Source organism: Alexandromys fortis, unplaced genomic scaffold (assembly GCF_014885135.2).
Source record: "Alexandromys fortis isolate MF-2015 unplaced genomic scaffold, M_Fortis_MF-2015_v1.1 scaffold_21, whole genome shotgun sequence".
Classification (NCBI taxonomy): domain Eukaryota; kingdom Metazoa; phylum Chordata; class Mammalia; order Rodentia; family Cricetidae; genus Alexandromys; species Alexandromys fortis.
The window spans coordinates 6,351,984-6,373,710 of record NW_026067905.1 but is presented as its reverse complement, the minus strand read 5'-3'; the positions used below and the strand labels follow the sequence as shown (position 1 = coordinate 6,373,710).

Here is a 21,727-nt window from a genome sequence, read left to right as displayed (position 1 = left end):
TTGGAGTGTCTTCCTCAATCATCCTCTACCTTATTTACTTATTTATTTAGAGTCTGGCTCTTTACACTAACCCTGGAGCTCAGTGATTTGATTTGACTGGTCCTAAACCCCAGGTATCTTCCCACTCCAGGCTCAGCCAGTGCTGGGATTACAGGCTTAGGGCACTGCTATGCTTGGCTTTTTTTTTTTTTTAAACAACAGCAACCACAAGAACAAAAAACAAAACAAAAAGAGCAGACCTTCTGGGGATTGAACTCACGGCTTCATGCTTGCACTGCAGCAGTTTACCAGCACACAAATCCAATTTCTTTGTATTGTGCATGGGCTCCTTCTCCTCAGGCTCCACCTGCGGGGCCTCCTTTAAGCTCATATGTCAGCTAAGCAATATCAGAAAGGAAGGTTCCAAATCAAAAGACACTTCTCATGTCTAACACTGGGGCAACTTGTTTCTCTGATTCTTCTTATCATTCTTATAATAAAATCATTGGCTTGTGTCTTCCTGATTCTGTCCTTTAGTGGGCAGGTTATAATGCCACAGGAGACAGGATGAGGCAGCATCTGGCTCACAGGGGTAGTCTTCCTCAGCCTGATGGACAGATCTCTAAACCGGAAGCTTGCAAATCTGGGATTCTGCAGTCCTGACAGTAAGAACTCTCTCTTCGTGTGCATGCTTAGGCATGTGCCTAGAGTGGATATAGCTACATAGGAGGTCAGGCTTCAAATGGGGCAGTCACAGAATAAGAAAATCGGAGCCGGTAGCAAGCAAGGGAAGCAGGATGGGGCAAGCCCATGGTCCAGGTGCTTTGTGCATTCTACCTTCATGGAGACACATTTGATCCAGGCCTGTGAAGGGCCGGCTCTAAGCAGCTGCTCTTCTGTTTGTGGGCTTTATTGCCCATTCATTGTGGGTCTCTGGAGTCTGTTGTATTTGCATTCTGAAGGGGAGATGGGAGAAATGGTCCACTTTACCAATGCTTCTTTTTCCTAATTTGCTGATCTTGCTGGGTGAATTGTACATGTCTAGAAAAATTGTTTTGAAAAACAATTTTATTCATTAAAGTTATTTATTCAGATAAACCAATAAAAGCATTCCTCTCTCTCTCTCCCTGTCCCTCCCCTCCCCTCTCCTTCTCTCTTCCTCTTTCTTTCTCTCTCTTTCTTTATCTCCCTCTCTCGATGTTGATTCTACACTTTGAGTGACAGCAAAAGTAATTGTATGTTTGAAATCTTTGAAATATGTTTTAATGCTTTTGGAATGAATTAAGAGCAAAAGTGCAAAATTCACTTCGTTCCATGACTGCGAGTTAGTTTTACTTTCCAATCTTATGGAACTCCAAAATATGTTATTAGATTCTGTCTTTTAAACTGCAGTCAGCATCTATCTGGTGGACTGATTATAGCATTTGACACACCTGTAGCAAGGTTTTGCAAAGACAAGATATTACAGTTGTGTAAATGTTTTATTCAAGCTTTAGAAATTGGTTGAGTATTTGGGAGATATACAGAAATCATACAACCTTGGTCTTATAATAAAATTTCTACTGGTAAATTCAAGACGTATATACTTGGCATTCATACTACAAATTGTTCTTTTTAAAAATGCCTTTCCAGTTGAGCATGGTGACTCCCACTCTTAATCCTAGAGCTTAGTAAGATGAGGCAGGGGGATGGCAAATTTGAGGCCAACTTGGCCTGCTTGTCTCAAAAATGGGGAGGGTACCTTTCCAGTTTGAAAACCTTTTTGTTTAGATGAAACAGTATTTAACAGGTTTGCCTATGGTCTGCAAAATTCACGCCTATCAGCAGCATCTATCTCATTCTGACCACCTTTTAGATGTGTCTTTCCAGTTTACTGGGGCCTGTATTTGCTCAGTAGCAAAAGATAATTTATTGTCCATGTAGTGTATCATGAATGCTGTTGCCAGGGGTTCATCTGTGTGAGCTATTTGGTACTACAGCAAACCTGTGAAGTCCGTGGATTATGACCCTCACCTCACCGATGAGTTGATGGATGGAGGCTTGGGGAAGGTAAAGTGTCCCCAGGCCACAGTCAGAGCTGGGATTTGAGGCCAGTGGCAGTGAGGTGGTATATGTGTTTCTGCCTCTTGTCACAGACTATGTGTCCTTTACTGTGGCAAGTGGGCACTGTATCATAGTTCCAAGACTTTCAGAAGGCAAGAGCCACATCCCCAAGTCAGTCACTTTATTCCATGGCCTGGCGTGGGGATGGGAGAAATAGTGCCTGGGAGGTCTGTAATGAGCCACACATGGAGGGACAAAACAGTGGCTTCCTTTGGGCTAAACGTCGCATTTTATTCTACCACTGCTCTTAGGACCTAGACTTTGGCCCACGTTATCTCCAAAGCCTTATACAATGAACTGTGATACTGCAGGCTTCTACTGTCAAGTTAGAGATGTAAAACACAAACACACAAAGCAAGTATCCAATAGTAAAATAACTAAGAGGATGGAATGGAATCATTGGGGTTGAGGATCTGTAGCACGATCAATAAGAACCCAGAGATAGACATTGGGGTTCAAGCTGAAGACCAGAAAAGCAAAGCAGCCAGCCACTGGCTTTTACCTCTACCTTAGTCTTAAATGGTGATCCTGCGTTTAGGAATCTCAGAATGAGACTGAACTTGAATCCTGTCTCGTCCTGTTTTATATTCCCCTCTAGTGCTGGGATTAAAGTATGCACCACTACTGCCTGATTTTTATGGCAAACTAGTGTGGCTACTGGGATGAAAGGTGTGTGCCACCACTGCCTGGTTTGTAAGGCTGACCAGAGCAGCTGTTTACTCTCTGAACTTCAGGCAAGCTTTCTGTATTAAAATACAAATGAAATCTCACTACAGTGATCCTCAGTGGCATTGGTCTGACTGGATCCTGGCAGGAAACGAGTTGTTTTGAAAAGTTTCAGGGCCAAAATTGAATGCTGGGAGATTTATGAAGGCCACAGATATCCAGATTTCAAAGGTAGAAGGATGTGCATGAATTTTCCCAGTGAAATGAAGATATTTGTGTTCCTGGTGCTTCTAAATTTGCTGAAAGAGAAGTTGGAAAGCAAAGTCATAGATCCATCACAGAAACCTTCTGAAGGCAGAAAAGTGTCTCACTTGTGTTTACATGCTTAATGTCATGAGAGATGGCCTTAATAGCACTTGAATGCATTTGATGTAAAAGGTACTGTAACATGAGTGGTCTGCTTGCTTGTGTTTCTGTCCCACCTGGTACCCCCAGCTGTTTAACCCCAAAGAAAATCACACATATATCTCTACAAGTTATAAAGCTGATTGGCCCAGTAGCTCTAGCCTCTCATTGGCTAACTCTCACATCTTGATTTTTTTTTTGAGACAGGGTTTATCTGTGGCTTTGGAGCCTGTCCTGGCACTAGCTCTGTAGACCAGGCTGGTCTCGAACTCACAGAGATCCGCCTGCCTCTGCCTCCCGAATGCTGGGATTAAAGGCGTGCGCCACCATCGCCCGGCTCTCACATCTTGATTAACCCATTTCTCTGATCTATGTTAGAGATGTGGCTCAGTACCTTTTTCCAGCGGGGCAGGTCACATCCTGCTGCTTCGGTGGACTGGGCAGGAGTGGGAGGAATCAGCTTCTTCCTTCCCAGAATTCTCCTGTTCTCATTACAACATTTCTACTTCCTGTCTGATTTTCCCACCTATATTTCCTGCCTGGCCAATCAGCATTTATTTATAACATGATTGACAGAATACAGACAATTCTCCCACAAGGTACCACAAGACAGGAAAAGGATACTGAATAGGTGGCGCTTGAGCATGAAGAGGGGTGTTTTGGGCATGGAACGTGGGCTGTGCTGCATGTGGGCTTGGGCTGTTGTGTAGAAAAAGGTATAGTGCCATCTCTGTGCCTCTTTGTATGAAGGGAAGCCATTATAGTACCCCTGCTAGATTCCTTCCTCTTCCCCTTACCTCAGGAAAGATGCCGTGGTTTACCTTGTTTTGGGCAAGAAAGATAAAAAAAAAAAAAAAAAAAATTGGGCATCAGTGTAATTTCTCTTTCCCTTTCGAACTGGGTGGACCCTTACTGCACTTCCAAAGTTCAGTAGGGAGGTGGTGGACTCATTCAGAGAGGCTTATGTAGTGCCGCTAGGACCCAGGTCTGTAGATTTCCTATGAGTTGAATATTGGAAAGCCCATTGTGTCCCATCGGAAGCCACGATTCAAAAACCATTGCTGTTAATAAGGAAGGTGATATTTGGCTTTCTCCTCCTCCTCCTCTTCATCATCATCTTCTCCCCACTTCCTTCCCAAATTCACTTTGTTTTAGTTTTATTCAGAGTTTTGAGAGGTTTATATTCTAGTCCCAGTAGAGTATGTGGGGACAGACATTGTTGAAAGGGAAACTAATACCTGGAAAGCATTTGGAAGTGAAATTTTTATGTATTTGAGTAGGAGTGGAATTTTGCATGGCTTTAAGGAGGAATATCTCAGGGCAGCTGAGGCATATCATATGTAGGGTTGTCTTTCACCAAATGTTTGTATGATATGCCTAAGAATTAGATTTTATTCTTGGGAACTTAAAAAGTCTTAACAAGTGTAGATGTCACTGTGAAACCCAATAACCTGCAAGGGTGTTCATGACTTAATTTACTTTCCTTTATTCTCTTATGAATTGTGTATGGAGATTCCGAGTGGGTTCATGAAGCAATAGATTGAATGTAGAAGATATAAGAAGATGCAAATAAAATTTTCTGTTCTATAAGTGTCCGATTAAGAAACAAAAGGTGAAGAGATTTGCCAAAATGTAATGTCATGTGCCTCACTATCATCTTTATAAATAAGGTTTCAAAATTTATGTAACATGAGCTAGATTTATTATTAATAATCTAAGTAGCAAATTTAGCTATTTCTTATAGGTGTATGACATAATTTACAGTACATTAACTATGCATAAATAATAATGTGTTAAGAGCCTTAAGAATTCATGATATCAAAATGTTTGGAAGATGACTGGCTATCAGAGAGGGGCTAGAATCTTAGGAGATTTCATAATAGGAAATCAGCACAATTCATATTTGATCCCTAATCTTTAAAATTTACAAAAAATAACTATTTCCACTATTTTACCATTTTACCCTGAAACCTGTGGTTTTTGTCAATACCTGGAATGCCTTCAAGGCAACTTCCCTATTGTTCTAATACAAATTGCTTGTCTAATTTGAAAGGACTCAATCAATCTTGCTAAGAAATATGGCCTCCTTGCCATCCACCTAAAGGGCTTCTTTTCTACAGAATGGCGCATTTCTCTGGCTGCTCTGGTGTTGGCTCTGTATTCTCACTATAAACATGAATAGATGCACAGCCTAACTGTTCTATTGCCTTGAAATGGCCTCTGCCAAATTAGTCTATGGCTTTAAAGGATTCGTTTATTTTTATTTTATGTGCATGAGTGTTTGCCTGCATAGATTTATGTGTACCTTGTGTGTGTAGTGCCTGTAGAGGCCAGAAGATGGCATTTAATTCCCTGGAACTGGAGTTGTGAACCACCTTGTGGGTGCTGGGAAATAAAGCCCAAGTCCTGTGTAAGAACAACAGTAAGTGCCCCTAACCACTGAGCCACATCTCTACTCTACTACTCTGAGCTTGACTCAAATTTTCAAGACATGGGCAGAATGTAGGCAGAATTTTGGCTGGACTCCAATAAGAATGGTTTCTAGTCCTATTCCCAATAGAGACTCTATTCCCATCAGAAGCTGCCATGTCTCTGTCAACATTTTGTTTTCCAAACACCCACAAGAAGTGTCCACCAAAGTTATAATGTTCTAGGGCTTCTCTAGCTTGTATCTCTGCCCATTGTGATCAACTCCCCAAGTTGGGCTCTACCTCCAAATGTTTTCAGAAATGCCCTTCCCCTAGTAGTTTCAACAAATAAGGGCCAAATATCAAAAATACTGACTTGTGGGTCAAACTAAAATATAAGAAGATGAGTGTGCTGCTCTAATGATTCTAGTCAATGCATTGATCACATTGGGCTTCCTGGTTCCAGAGAACAGAAATTAGACTCATGTCAAATTTGGAGGCGTTACTGCTTCTACACCTTGAGATAAGCACTAGACCAATAGCCATACAGTCAGGCTTCATGGTATCTGAGCCAGGATCCCCAGGCAGTGGAGGTACCCGACCGTTCTCTCACAGTCTTCTATTTCCTGCTATTCCCTGGCTCATCACCCTTCAGAAGGTAACTGTTTTCTCTGTCCCCAGCCTTTGCTTCCTATTTTCTGTTCCTCTGCAGCATCTGTAGTCATCTTTACCCATGCATTTTCCAGTACTTGATTTTTGTCCTGCATTATTCTTTTTGTTTTTCTAATTCAAACTGTGTGTGTGTGTGTGTGTGTGTTGTATTGTATGTGCAGGTGTGCATGCACATGGAGGCTTCTTTTGTTTCTTTCCTCTGTCCTTTCCTTCCTCCCTCCATCCCCCCTCCCTTCCTTCTTCCTTTTCTGTTTCTTACTAATCCTGTTATGCAACTTGCCTTACTCACTTAACTGTATGCCCACAGTCCTATGGAGGGTGTTGAGTGTCCTGCTTTATTTTCTCTTCCCCCTTCTTCCCTTGAGTGTCTATCATGGCACCTCAGCTAGGTCGGTGCCCTACAAGCCCAGGTGATCTTGTCTCTACCTCCTACAATACTGAGGTTGCAGGTACCTATGCGACCACACTCAGATTTTTACATGGGCTCCAGTCCTCAGACTTGCACCTAAAATACTCTCCCCTATCAGACATCACTCTAGCTCCAAATTCAAATTCCTGAGGGAAAATCTTATCACACCAACTGTCTGTTGTCTGTGTGAATGCACCATTCTAGTGACTGCATAACATCTGCACCACTGTCTTTTGTCAGATACTTCCCCAAGACTTTTCAATCATCATTCAAAAAAATTTATATGGTCTGGATAAAAACTATCTCCATATGATGAATCGCTTGATGCCACACTCCTCAACAAGGGAGTGAGGATATAGTTCCTTGGAAGAACAATGTAGTCGTGTCATTCTGAGCCTCAGCCTGTTCAGCAGAAATGCTTCTGCCTCTGTAGTCGAGAGTAGCGGGAACTCTGGAAGACCTTTTCCCACCATGACAGAGGCTGCAGCCATTACTTTTAGGCAGAGTGATCACAAATACTTAAAATCTTCCCATTTCCTACATATTATTCATGATTTCTTTCACCTAAGATTATGCCTGTGAGATGTATCCATGATGCAGCAATTCAGAAGTTCACTCTTTTTTTGGTGTTAAGTAGTGTCATATAATAAAAGATCCTTCATCCATTCATTTGTTAATGGAAATTTTAATTATTTCCAGTAATGAGGCTTAGTGAATAAAAAATAGGAATCCTACTGTATATGCTTTTAAAAAATGATTCCATTCACGTGTGTAACTGCACATGTGTGTGCATGCACACATGCCTGTGGGGGTCAGAGGACAACTTGAAGGTTCAATTCTGTCCTTCCACCATATGGATCCTGGGGATCGAACCCAAGGCACCAGGTTTGGTGACAAGTGCCTGCTAAGCCATGTCCCTCGATCCTAAAAGTCTATATTTAATATTTATTGTCCTTTTCTTGCATAGACATTTTAAATGGCATCATGGGGTCCTTGTGTGAGTTATATTTCACTTAGGAAGAAATCCCATACTGACTACCAAATAAATAGTTGGAGCTTTTCACACTCCTGCCAACAGCATCAGTGTTCTGGTTGTCTCATTGTCGGCAACTTTTGGCGATGTCTATTTTAATTTTATCTATTTGATTGTGTATAGTTATCTCATTGCAGCCAAATTAGTGTTTCCTTCTTCCATCCCTCCTTCCTGTTTTCTCTCTCTTCCTCCCCTCCCTCCATTCTTTTCTGTTTCTTACTAATGCCATTGTGCAGCTTGCCTTACTCACTTACCTGCATGCTTACAGTCAGATGGAGATGCTACCACTTACAACCAAGCACACTAACAATGTAACATACCCGCTTCAGACAGTTCACACAGTGAGTTCTTTATCCCCACCCCGTTGGAAGCACAATTGCGGACAGACCTTTACCACAGGATGCTATACTAGTTTCTGTCTCTTCTGTGCATTTTTTCTTTTGCTTCTATTGTTTAGTTGGATTTAGCACTGATAAAAATCCTCCTGATAATTTATATGATAATACAAAGTAGAGCCTTTCGGATTGCTTAATGCCTTGTCTTTAGAGTATGCCTTTCTTCAGAAGTGCTTAGCGCCTTTGAAGTTAGCATTCGCAACATCTTTGTGAAGTGGGTAGGAAGCCGTGGGAGAAGAAACTGAAATCCAGAAAGCACAAAGATTTATCCCAAATCTCAAAGTAGATCATCGAAATTCAGACTGTCACTTGAAACACAGCCATGGCCCCAGACCATCTGTAACTGAGCAAAGCGACTTACCTCTCACAGGGTGATAAAGGCTTCAAATAAAGTCAGGCTGCTTCATCGGCGGATCTAAAGTTAATATAGATCCCCACCCCATCTTTCAGAATGGGAAAGCAATCGGGAGCCCAGCTGTGGAAAATCCCTGTGGGTGTGTGCACTGATGGTTGTAAAGAAAAACAGAACCAACCATTCTGCCCTCAGAAAAGGATGTGTGAGAATTCAGTAATGTAAGAAGAGCAAATTTCAAAGAACAATGCATAAAATCTATCCTCTCAGGCACCCATAAATATTTTCAAATAAGAAGACGCTGGGTTTTGAGAAAAAGCAACACGGGGAGAAGTAAGACCCTTTGCAACAAAGAAAGACAGCACCAGTGTTCCAGGCTGGCTCTCTGCATCTGAAGACCCTGCATATTTAAAGTCGTACATCTGATATTGAGCAAATGTGTCAGAATCCACACACCCAACTAGGTGCTTTCCTTCCTCAAAGAAAGCATCCCGGGATGAGGTACATCTACTTCAATGTTACTCTGTCACCAATAAAAGTGTTTTGGGAGTAAGGGGGAGGGCTAATTTGGATGTCATAGCTTTAGGAACACACTGTCTTTAAAATTCTGCCCATCCATGGAAAACATTGCCTCAATTGTGTGTTTTCCTAGTTGCTATTTACTGGAATTAAAATAGAAAATTGTTTTCCCAAGCATAGGAAAATGGGTTATTGAAGTAAGGGCAGAAGAGCTGAGCATCATGACTGTCAGTCAAAGATGTAGAGGCTTTGCAGTGTTCACAGATTGGTGGTACATGTCAAATTGCAGCACATCCTTTTCAAGGTTTCTCATGCCAGATTCCCCAGAAAGGGCTGATTTAGAGGCAGAAGGAAACCAGCTTACTTTAACGGAACTGATCAGGATCAGTGCCAGGATTTACAGGGACCTAAAAGAGTCTGATAGTTTCCCACAGGCTGTTGGGAAGACAGCAATGATCAGAATGGATGGGGAGGGCGGGTCAACCCTGATGGAAGGTGTCTGGAGGTCCAGGAGCCTCTGCCTTTCTCTCCATCAGTGAAGCCCCGTGTAATATTTCATTTTGTATTTTAATAAATAAAGCTTACCTGAAGTTCAGAGAATAAAACATCTGTACTGGCCAGCCTTATGGTGACACACACTTTTAACCCAGTTGCTACACTAGTTTGTCATAGAAACTGGATGTTAGTGGTGTACGTCTTTAATCCCAGCACTATAGAGAAATATAAAACGGGAGGAGACAGTTATCAGTCACAGTCTCATTCTGAGATTCCTGGAGACAGGATTGCCATTTTTTGACTGAAGTAGAGGTAAGAACCAATGGCTGATTGTTTTGCTTTTCCGACCTTCAAGTTGAACACCAATTACTGTCTCTTGGATTTCATTAATTGTACTATGGCCTGAACATAACCACGCAGCAGGAGAAGAGAAAGTAAAGAGGGAAGTTACATTGTGCTTTTTCTTCCCTCCATGCACTTAGCGCAGGGTCTGCCACACACAGGGAGAAGACAGAAAAGGCAGCCTGTCCAGGCTCCATCCTGGAAATCCTGCAAAGGAAGCAAATCTTAAAAACCACAAGAAGGATTTATGATTTTAGGGACTTTTGTGAATCCTTAATTAGCCTGACACATCACCTCTTTCCTATCTTTATGCTGACACAACATTTCTTAGTCTTCCCATATTTTCTTTCTTTCTATCTATCTATCTATCTATCTATCTATCTATCTATCTATCTATCTATCTATCTATCTATCATCTATCTGCCAATGTGGGCACCCGAAGAGACAAGAGCTGCAAGGATGGACTGACTGACTCCTGACTACTCCTGTACATGAGCAGCATTGTGGTTCTCCTGAGGGCTTCTCTCATGCAGCAGTGAAGGGATCTTGGATTGCTTTTGTCAACTCTTATGTTCTTAAAGAGATTTATTTGTCCTTCTGATGGTCTTCAAGAGAATGTAAATAGGCACATAAAGACAAAACATGCTAGCCTAAATAGTTTTACGGACATTATTTGTAAGCTGGGAGATGGCTATGGGGACTATGACTTGGCCATCAAGTCAATAAATGGTGTAAGCCTTTTTAAGTCAGCTGGGTAGCCAGCATTTCATAGTCACTAACTTGGTTTGGGAGGTCCTTCTATCTATGTGTTGCTTTTATTGGTTAATGAATAAAGAACTGCTTTGAACCTATGGCAGGAAGAGCAGAACTGGGCAGGAAAAGCTAGGCTGTATGCTGGGAGAAGGAGGGCGGAGTCAGAGAGAAGCAATGGAGCTGCCGCCAGAGTCAGACATGCCAAAACATTGCCAGTAAGCCACTGCCACATGGCAATACACAGATTAATAGAAATGGGTTAAATTAGTATGTAAGAGTTAGCCAGTAAGAAGCTAGAGCTAAGGGGCCAAGCAGTGTTTTAATTAATATAGTTTCTGTGGGTTATTTTGGTTCTGTGCAGCTGGGACAAACAAGCAGTCCCTCTACCCCCTACACTAACTTATGAGTGTGAAACTCTGAAGGAACTGATCAAGTGTTAATTTCTTTCCTTGATCTACCCTAAGTTGGCATTTGTGGCCATTTCCTCTGTATTCCAATAGAAGCAGGCAAGAGGAAGGAATGCTTAGCCACCCAGCACTCAGCTTGACTTCAGCTATGTACAAACACATACTCTTTTCCCAAAAGTACTTAGCAATGTGGACACCCATCTACACTGAACCACGTGCACACCCCTCTTTAAACAAAGGCTGATAGTTGCTCTGACCTATAGCATCCTCTAGTGATTCCCCTTTTGTGGTTAAATATGAAGATATCTTGGCCATGGGCCGGTCCAGTCAAAACTGGTTTTGAGTGCATGCCCAGTGAGCTGAACTATATTCTTAAAACAAGATTTTAAGGAAAAGAGAAACTATTTACCTTTTTATGCCTATGCCTAATTGGGCTTGCATATGATCAAAATCAAATGCATCATGGGAAAGATGTGTGTAATGAACAGAAGCTGACATAACCCAAGCCTGTTGATCAAAATAGAAAACCAACCTTACTCTGCTCCTCAGAAATCAGCTATTGTACCTCTCAGGCTCACAAAGGAAAGCCCTAAACCTGGCCTGGGTGTTCTTGAGTACATCTCACTCAGAACCCATGGCTGACTTGCAGTGTATCTACTCTGTGCTTTTGCTTGGTTTCTGAATAAAATCTCTTGCTTTTTGTGTGTGGTTCTTTAGTTCTTGGTCACACACCTAAGATACTTGGTCCTGACAAAGATTACCAGCAATACAACAGAAACAACAGAATTAAGAGTTGCAAAATTTTGGCAACTATCTTCTATGGAAGCAGTTCTCAACCTGTAGGTCACGACCCCTCTGGGATCACATAACAGATACTTACATTACGACTGATAACAGTAGCAAAATTACAGTTATGAAGTAGCAATGAAATTTGCGTTTGGTGGTCACAACAGCTTGGGGAACTGTATTAAAGGACTGCAGCATTAGGAAGGTTGAGAAGCATTGTCCAGTGACATTGACATTGTCCAGCAAATGAACTCACCGACTGCAAAAGTCCTAGCATGCTTGCATGGTGATGCTCTGAGACGGCTAGTTTAGAGAATTGCCATAGCACTGGAAGGAGTGCGCTGGTTGTACTGTTATTGGAGAGAAGTCAACACACCCACAGGACAAAGAATTTAAAAAAGGAAGAGCAAAGAATTCAAAAGTCAATGGTAGCACTGAATGGAGACATGGCTAAGCAGGTGAGGGCACATGCTGTTCTTGCAGAGGACCTGGACATGCTTCCTAGCACCTACAGAAAATTTTAAGTGAATGTTAGCAGAGAATTCAGATACATGCTGTTTGACCCAAGAACACAGGTTTCCTGCTTCTGCAAGAATAATTTTAATAACTTTTAATAACTTTAGTAACTCTCAAAAGTGTGCATGTGTGTTTACATGCTTGTGTTGAGGTCAGCGGACAATTTCCAGGGCTCATTTCTTTCATCCTGCAGTGTGGGTTTTGGGGATCCCCACTGTGTCCTCTGTCTAGTCCCCTCTCACACTCTTAATAACATGTTGATAATAGCTAGTTCCCCAACTACTGCATAAAACTACCTTGGACATTTTCTTTTTAAAATTTAACCTCGTGTGCTACCTAAATTTTCTGCCGTTGGATTCCTGACAGCAAAGGGAGGATGAAGAAGAGAAGCCCATGTGTGAAAGGCCTCCCGTGGGCTCAGGTGTCTACACACTTGGTCTCCAGCTGGTGGTATGTTTTGGGAGGTTTTAGAACTTTTAGCACACTCCCTTCACTAAAGGAAGTGTGTCATTGAGGGAGACCCCTGAGACAGTGCAGCCCCGCCTTTCTTCCTGTGTACCCCACTTTCAGACTACAGACACCAAGGGGTCAGCTGCTTCATTTTCATGCCACTATGACGGGTGTTGCCTACAAAATATAAGCCAAAATAAGCCCTTTTTTCTGTAAGTTGCTTCTTGCCCGGTATTTAGTCCCTGAAATCGGGAAGTAACTGAACACCCACTTACCAGTCACAAATATGACATGCTTTCCAAGTTCTTGCTTTACATTTAACTGACTCCCACCAGAACGAGATGCTAATAGGGCACTCCTATGCTCTGTTAAAGGATTGTTGAGCTAAGGTGCACGCACTCACACTCACGCACACACACTGTGTAGCTCCTCTACTCAATGGAGGCTCTATTAGGTTGTCAACTTGACTGAATTATTGAATTGAGAGGTAGCCAGAATAGTAGCACATACTCTGGCTGTTCTGTGAGGGCAGCTCAGAGAAGGTTAACTGAGGAGGAGGACCGGACCCAATAGGTCTGCCAGAGGCCCATGTGGGGCCAAAGGGGAAGGGAGGGAGAAAGCCGAAAGGTGCATGCACTCTCCTGACAACCTGGAGGGGGAAAATTTGCTTTTGCCTTTTGTCCATGCTGTACTGCCTCAGGGCAACATAGCACAGCTTCGTCTTAATGTCTTCTTAAGGTGATGAAGCTGTTGCCCCACTCAGTCAGGATCTTCATGAGGTAGTCTATCAGGTCCAGGACAATCAGGTGCAGATGCAAGATGGCTGGGGAAGGGCATAGATAGCCCTTGTAGATGGGCACTGTATGTGTGGTCCTGTCCCCAGAGTCCATGGCAATGCCATTGGTGGGCCCAGAAGCATACAGGGACGACACCGCCTGAATGGTCACGTCCATGGCTGGGGTTTTGAGGGTTTCAAACATTATCTGTGTCATCTTCTCTCTGTTAGCTCTGGGGTTCAGGGGGCCCTCGGTCAGAAGCACTGGCTGCTCCTCAGGGGCCACACACAATTCAGTATAGAAGGTGTGACACCAGATCTTCTCCAATTCCTCCCAGTTGGTGACAATGCCGTGCTCCATAGCATACTTCGGGGTCAGGTACCTCTCTAGCTCTTGACCTCATCACACACATATGAGTCTTCCTGGCCCATGCCCACCATGATGCCCTGGTGTCATGGGTGCCCAAGAGTTGACGTCATCATGGCCAGAAAATCCAGCTTTGCATATGCTGGAGCCATTGTCAATGATGAGTGCGACAACTTCTTCTTCCATTGCCATCAGTGAAGGATGGCAGACACAGCAGCAAAAAGATGCACAGTGTAAACTGGCAGCGGAGCGTGAGTCTTATTTAATATACAGTGTTCTGCCTGCATGTGTGTTTGTACACCACAAGAGGGCACCGGATCTCATTACAGATGGCTGTGAGGAACCATGTGGGTGCCGGCAACTGAACTCAGGAAGAGCAAGCAGCCAGTGCTCTTAACCTCAGGGTCATCTTTCAGTTCCTGAAAGCGGTCTTTGTATTTACTTTGGAGGACTTTTGTGACTACGGAGAAAACATCTGGTGCCCAGCAACCGAGTTTCCCTGTCCCCCTTGGTCGCTCAGGTGATTGAGAACTTAAGACTGCCCATCCTCTGCCGGAGGGAAGCTGGGCTACCCAATGTGAGCGCCGAGTGAAGGCGAATTGGGAGCCTCAGTCGTGTCTGCTTCTGCTTCTATCACACATCACCATTGAGATGTAAGGAGGAAAGACCGTCAGGTGCTCGCATCAGTCTAGAGCAGATGTGCTCAGTAGGCCAGGCCAGCATAGAGCACCCTTCAGCTAATTCCAGCACAGAGATCCCACTGTGAAGGCATGTTACAGCATGGACTAAGGCGTAGTCAGGCCGCAGTTAGTAGATTTGAAATCATTATTAATTTTTAGAACCATAAAAACATTGATTTAGTTGAACCTTTCTACCGCCGAAGTGCACTGTATTTAGGAGTAATTAACAGCCTTTAATTAGGAAGAATTGCCAAGCACTTTCCTTTCTTGGCTCTGTGGGAGCCGTGCAGCTGCATGCAATTTAATCACAAAGGAAACAGCTTGTGTTTTATGTTGAATCTGCCTTTAATGGATTAAAAAATATTCTTTGGTATCCTATTTTATAATTAAAAGAAAGATTTGAGTCGCTAGTATTACAAAACATGATTAGCCCAAATGCCGTTAACTTTATGGATGAAACCTTTCACCTAGAAGCATACACAGGACGGAAGTATAGAAAGTTGATCTGTCTGTCCGTATGTTCATGGAGACGTGTATCTTAATACCGAGTTCGATATTTTGACTCCTCTAGAATCCCAATGTGACTCCCATATCTTTGCGTGCACTTAGACTCAGCGCGACTCCTTGCTAACCAGAGAGGTGTGTAGGCAATCGCTGGGTATGGAAATGCTGACGTTTTCTGAGTTTCAAATGACAAATGACATGCTTTTGTCAGCTGACCATAACTCGGGAGCAGATGGTGTTTCTGATGGTGGGTGTCACTTCAAAGTTTGCAAATCGCACCACGAGAGCGTCCCCTGCTGGGCTCCTGGAAGACTTAGCAACTGTGAAGTGGAGTGACAACACAGAGAAAGGACTGAAAGAAAAAAAAAAACCCTACACCGTTTTGACAAGTAGAAGGCCATGCAAAAGGAATGAGTGGATGATTGGTTAATTCATGCAGGTGGGGGGCGGGGGAGGACAATCTATGGAGAGAGGAAGTCTAATGTTTTCTTTAGACAAACTAGGAAAGAGTCTAATTTCTTAAGTCAGCCTCTGAATGATCAGATTTCAGGGAAAGAATAAAACAATACAGAGATGACTAGAATAGAACATCAGCTATTCGACCCAGAAGCTTCGAAATGGAGTAAAGCCCTATTTCAGGGGACAGAGAATGTCGACAAAAGTACATTCATCCCGCAATTGACGGATCACTTCAAATAATGGAGACTTGAAAAGAAAGTGTCTGCTGTTCAAGCTGGGACAGTTTACTTCAAATTACCCTGCTCCAGCCTTTGCAGTCTATTTTAACGGGGCGCTCATTTTGTTCAATAACATCCACATTCAGAGAACTTCCGCCACCGCTCAGCGACCAGTCTTTAGTTCAATGGAACCAGCTCTCCCTGTGCTTCCATTATGGGGATTCCATCCCCTGCCCACCCCAGTGTTCCTGCTTCTCCTCCTCCTTAGAATCCAAAACCTTCCAGTGTTTCTACTCATGAATAAGATGACTTATGTACAGAGAGTGCAGAGTGCTTACCAGCGACCTAAGATGACTTTTTTTCCTCAATTGAACATCCCTTCTCTCTTTCATCCAGGAAACTTGCAGTCATTTTACGTCTGAATCAATGAATTCTGAGATTTCACATCCCAGAATGAAAACCACCCAGTAACTTGAGGAAATCTGCTCCCTGGGGTGGACTTCTTTAAAAGTCTAGGCTCCTAAGTGTGCAGATGTTAGGAGTGGATCCAGGTCACAACAGCGATGATTCTAAGTAAAATGTATTCTAAGTAGAAATATGGATTAAAGCATATAATCAATTACTCAGTGGAAAACCGATCATCCCCCCCTCTCAGCTGGGGAAACCGAGGCACAGGAAACTGCATCATCTTACTGAAGATCCCTAGCTTTCTGATACTCACACAGAGTAGAAGCTTGTTAGCTTCCTTGCAAAGCCAGCTGTTTCTGCCCACCCCCTCTATCCCTAGGCTGCAACACTACGTTTTTGTTGTAATTGGAGTGACAGGGCTTCGTCCCCAGCACCCCGGCCACCTGCTAGCTCATGCCCGAAATAACAACACACAAATGGTATTCTTTTAAACACTCCTTGCCCATTATATCTAGCCTCTTCTCGGCTAACTCTCGCACCTGGACTAGCCCATTTCTAATAATGTGTGTAAGCACCCCATGGTGCGCTTACCGGGAAGATTCTAGCCTACATCCATCCTGGGTCAGAGCTTCATCACGTGTGCCTCAGAGAGCAGAGCTATCGGGAGAGCTGAGCATGGCGTCTCTGCTCCAGAGCAGAGCTGTCGAGTCTCTCTGGGAGCCGAGCAGAGTCTGAACTCACTTCCTCTTCCTCCCAGCATCCTGTTCTGTTTACTCCTCCCACTAGGTTTTAACCTATCAGGGCAAGCAGTTTATTTAATTAACCAATGACCTTCCTCCATCACATTTTCTACGTTATCACTGGCTTTTCTTACCACAAATGCCTGGCTCTAAGGGAAGTTCACAAGTAGGCTGGCTTGGGCCTACTTGTTTTCATTCTGCCGAGGCTTCTGGACTCTTCTCAGGTTTGAAGCGTCCCAGAGGCACATGAGCAAGCAGAAGTCTGGCCCAGGGAGGGCCATTGTAGATGGTAGTGGGCACCAGGGACCCTGTGACTCTTTAGTGACAAGGAAGGAGCCGGTTTTCTTGGGGGAGATTTTCCTCTCCAGTTCTTGGCTGTGTGAGATATGAAGTGGGCTTACAAGATTCTCAGATGTGTTTCATGGGACTTTCACTAAAAGCCTTTTGATTTCTTCTTACCCATATGTGAGTGACGGCCTGGTAGATAAAACCAAGTGATTCTTAAGAAAACTGGTCTTTCTTTAGGGGCTTCTGTCTTGTCTTTGAGTCATTAGAAACGGAATGCTTTCCTTCAACATACAATTAATCTTCCCAGAGCAACTGAACAAGAAAGACTCCTACGCATGAGTAGTGATCGCTACTGTTTACTTCTGTAGAAAAGCAATTTAAACGGGAAGCCACAGCATGTTGAGTGCTCTATGCAAGTTTGCATTGCTCTTATGTCCCTGTTAGTGAGGATACCATCCTGGTATCATATCACAAAAGGTCCACCATCTCTGACAGATATTAAGACAATTTTCATTGATGAGCCAACCAGGTTTTCCATCTCTTCAGTAGGTTCAGTCCTGCGAAAGGTTTGGCGCACATAAAATCACTAGCAAGGACAGTACCTATAGTAACAAGGTGTTCATGTGTCCAGCTGCTGGCTAGAGGTTCTGGGTAACAGGAATGAACTCCTCCAGGGCAGGATATTAGTACCACTCATGTGAGCTCACCCCTTCATATTGGGTGTGGGATCTGCAACAGAATCAAGATGTTCCTAAGTGTGGTCTGAAGGCATCTTTAAGAGAAACCAGCAAGTGTTTCGTTGCTGTGAGCTATCTCTGAGAAGAGGCTACCTGTACTGAGCCATTGCTCATGGCAGAGCAGACCAGAAACAAGGGTTGCTACCAGGAATGCCTCGCCATGTTCTCAGGACTCTTTAAGCAATCTCCCGAGACCATCATGTGCCTTTGCACAAATATGAAACAGACATTCCTTCTGGGTGTGTGTCTTAGAAAAAAAGGCATTTTGTATCAGTATGGACCCAATTGTCAGTCTTTTGACCCCAAGCCACATTTCCACTCTCCGTGGCCCAGCTAGTGATGCTGGAATACCCAGTGTCACTAGCCTAAGCGTGTCAGTAGAGGGTGCTGGAAGAACACTAGAAAAATGTGTCTCTTCCTAGGTCAGCTTCTGTTGGCATTTGTGAACCTTCCTTCCAGGCTCTTCTCCCTGCTCTGCAGACAGCGGTTTGGGACAGCTGTGTTCTTGCTGTTGCCCAGCAAGCTCCTCTGGCATTTGGTGCACCCCATCATGTTCTGTGCCTGGGGCCTGGTAGACAGAATCATTGGTACACATTTATTCCTTAGTTAGGTGCTTTGCCTCATCCTATAGGGCCTGCTTCATTCAGAATCTGTCATTGCTACACCATTTAGGGGTTCCTCTGTTACAACTGTTTTTCATTGAGGTTAAATAATTTTAACATAGATTAGTCTTATTAATTCTTTGAGAATTATATGGAATGTATATGGATCATCTTCACTGCCCAGTCTTCCTTCCAACTCCTCCCAGATACCCCACCCCACCCCACCCCACTCAATTCCATGCTCTTTTTATTATTCCTATTTTAAAATAACCCATGGGGTACAATTTGTGCTGGACATATTCTCCTGGGTTTGAGCTTCCATGGTCAGCCTACCAGGGGTCACGCCCTCCTAGAACACTGATTCCTCCTTCCCTCACACTGTCAACAGTCAGTGGTTCTTCCTGGAACAGTAGCTGCATTGACCTTGTGCAGCCAACCAGAGCTGCTGTGAGGTCAACATGTTCATGTCCTGCCATTTCCAGAAGACACCCTCTGTGTTCCTCCCTGGCCATGGTCCCGTCTTCTGTGATGTCAGTCTCGGCAAGGGTTTCTATTGCTGTGACAAACACAACCAAGAACAATTTGTGGGGGAAAAGGTTTGTTTCACTTACACTTCCGGGTTGTCACTGAGGGACATAGGACTCAGCAGAGCAGGGACCTGGAGGTGGAATTGATGCAGAATGGCATGCGGGAATGCCACCTATGGACTTGCTCTCCTTAGATTCTTCCACTTGCTTTCTTACACCATCCAGGACCAGTTGCCCAGGGCAGCGCCACCTGCAGTGAGCTGAGACTTCCCACGACAATCATCAATCAAGAATACGCCCTACACTTGCTTTCAGGCTAAACCTATGGAGGCATTTTCTTAATTAAGATGCCTTCTTCCCAAGCCAACATAATCTCTCTCTCTCTCTCTCTCTCTCTCTCTCTCTCTCTCTCTCTCTCTCTCTGTGTGTGTTAGATGCACCTCTTGCAGTTGAGTGCTCCACAGACACTTATTCATTATACACTGTCCATTTCTGGGTTTCCTTATTAGCCACCACCCAACTGCCCAAAAGAAACTTCTCCAATGAGGCTTGAGAGCTGCCCTAATCTAAAGATATGGAGATAAGAATTGAGATGCCAGCTTGATACTTTGTCTGTTTAGCAAGATAACAGTAGTAAGCTCACCTCTGAGGCCTATGAGAGTCCCAACCATGAATGATTGGCCAGATTCATAGTACCTGGCATGCATGTCACCCTGTGGATTGGACTGTAAATCCAACCAGAAAGTGAGCGGTTGGTTATCCCAATAACCCCATCTAAAGTGTGTGTGTGTGTGTGTGTGTGTGTGTGTTCTGAATGGAACTTAGTTACTTCAGTCTATGAAAGACAGTTGGCCCTTTGATAAGGTTTAGTGAATAAAGTGTTTTTTTTTTTTTTTTTTTTTTTTTTTTTTTTGTGCAGTGGAAAAAAGGGTCCGACTTTTCCAGAGCCAACCTTATTGTCAAGGCTGGAGAGAGCTTTGTTGGCTGTGAACAGTAGGTACCTTGCAGAGAGCAATCTTTCTGGACCTCTTGACCTGGATCTCTGTCAAACTTGAAGGTGAATCGCTGTGTCTCAGATCTCAAGATGATGTTCTCCAAAAGGGATACAGTAAGAAGGTACAGTTAAGTGGAAGTGGGCATTGAAGGTGAGCATGGTACTTTTGTGATGACCTCTGTGGGCAGAAGGCCTCCTACATTGACCTCTGCACAGGCTGTCAATGATCCAGGAGGTGGCAGGTAGACCTCCCAGAGTAAATGACCGAAGGTACGGTAGGTAGAACTTAGGACTTTTAGTTTCACAGTCCTGTAAATGCTGTGCGTTTATGTTTTAATCTGTATTGCTCACCTGACTGTGCTGAGCAGGGCAAAGAGACACTTTGTCCAGTAGACCCTGTTTATACTGCATATCCAGTGATAGTTTATAGCAGGCAGTGAGGCTACAGCAATGTAAAAAGACAAAAAGCCAAATCACCTTTAGAAATTGTTCAGTCTCACAGTTCTAAAGGGTCCACACTGGATATCTCGCCTCTGCCTGGCTCTCTTCTGAGTGTTTCCAGGGTGTTTGCTGACATCGTTCTAGCAGAGAGGGGCTGTGTAGCCTGAGCAGCAGAGCTGGGATTTCAGTCTCTCCTGGCTCTTTGCCATGACTCTCCAGGTTAGATAAGATGTTTGAATAATAAAAAAGAGAATCCCCTCAAGTTACATTGTAACCTTTAGCTCCCTTCTCCATCAACAGGGGTGATGCTTTGTACATGGTAGGGTGGTTGTATTGATACATAATTGAGATTTCATTGATGTTGTATTCTGTACACAATCTGAAACCTGTTGAAGCTTTTTACATTTTTTTGAGATTTTATTTTTTTAATTTTATGTTTTTGCCTTCGATGCATGGGCATGCAGTGTCTTTGTAGGCCTGAAGAGTGTGTCATTTTTCCTAGGACTGGAGTTACAGATGGTTATGAGCTGCCATGTGGGTGCTAGGAGGGTACTAGGACTCCAACCCTGATCTTCTGGAAGAGCAGCTAGTGCTCTTAATCACAGAACCGTCACTCCAGCCCATCTTGTTGGAAGTTTTAATCTATATTTGATTAGTGGCACATTAATCAAGGTCTTGTTATATGGAAGTTATTATTTATATATTTTTGATATTTTTCCTGAGGTAAGAAAATGTCACTTACCTGGTGAGGGGGCAGTACACGTAGTGTTCTGAAAATAAAGAAGATGAAGATCCCCAGTAACTAGGATTAATGAATAAAGGAAGAGATAGTATTGGCCATTATCAGAGCCTGATAAGGAAGACATAGGGGCTTCGTACCTCTTTATAATAGCTTGAGATATTAATAGGTCTTTATCTAAATAATCATCTTAGTTTTAAAAACCTCAATTTATGCAATAGATCAAGGGCTGCTAAGCAAGGCAGTTAGTTATTGGTGAAGTTGAGATGAGTTTTTCGGCCTCCGAAGTCCTACACAATCTTCAAGCAAAAGGAAAAAAAAATACCATGTGAGACGAAATATGGCCCCGTAGGTGATTTATTTTTCCATCTGCTTTTAAGAAAAGGGAGGCGAGGATAATATAGAATAATGGCTGCACTGTGGGGTTGGAGATTGAGCAAATACCATAATGTGCTACTCGAGCATAAAGCAGTCACTCTGATTCCATCTTATTGTTCTAAAAGTCCATGAACTTGAATACACAAATACTCTAAATGGAAGGCCCCTTTCTCAGGGTTA

At 43.4% G+C, this 21,727-nt stretch overlaps 1 pseudogene; it reads right to left on the bottom strand.

Moving 5' to 3' along the window:
- Positions 1–13,412: 13,412 nt before the first annotated feature.
- Positions 13,413–14,018, bottom strand: LOC126497218 (actin-like; annotated as a pseudogene).
- Between the last annotated feature and the right edge of the window lie 7,709 nt (positions 14,019–21,727).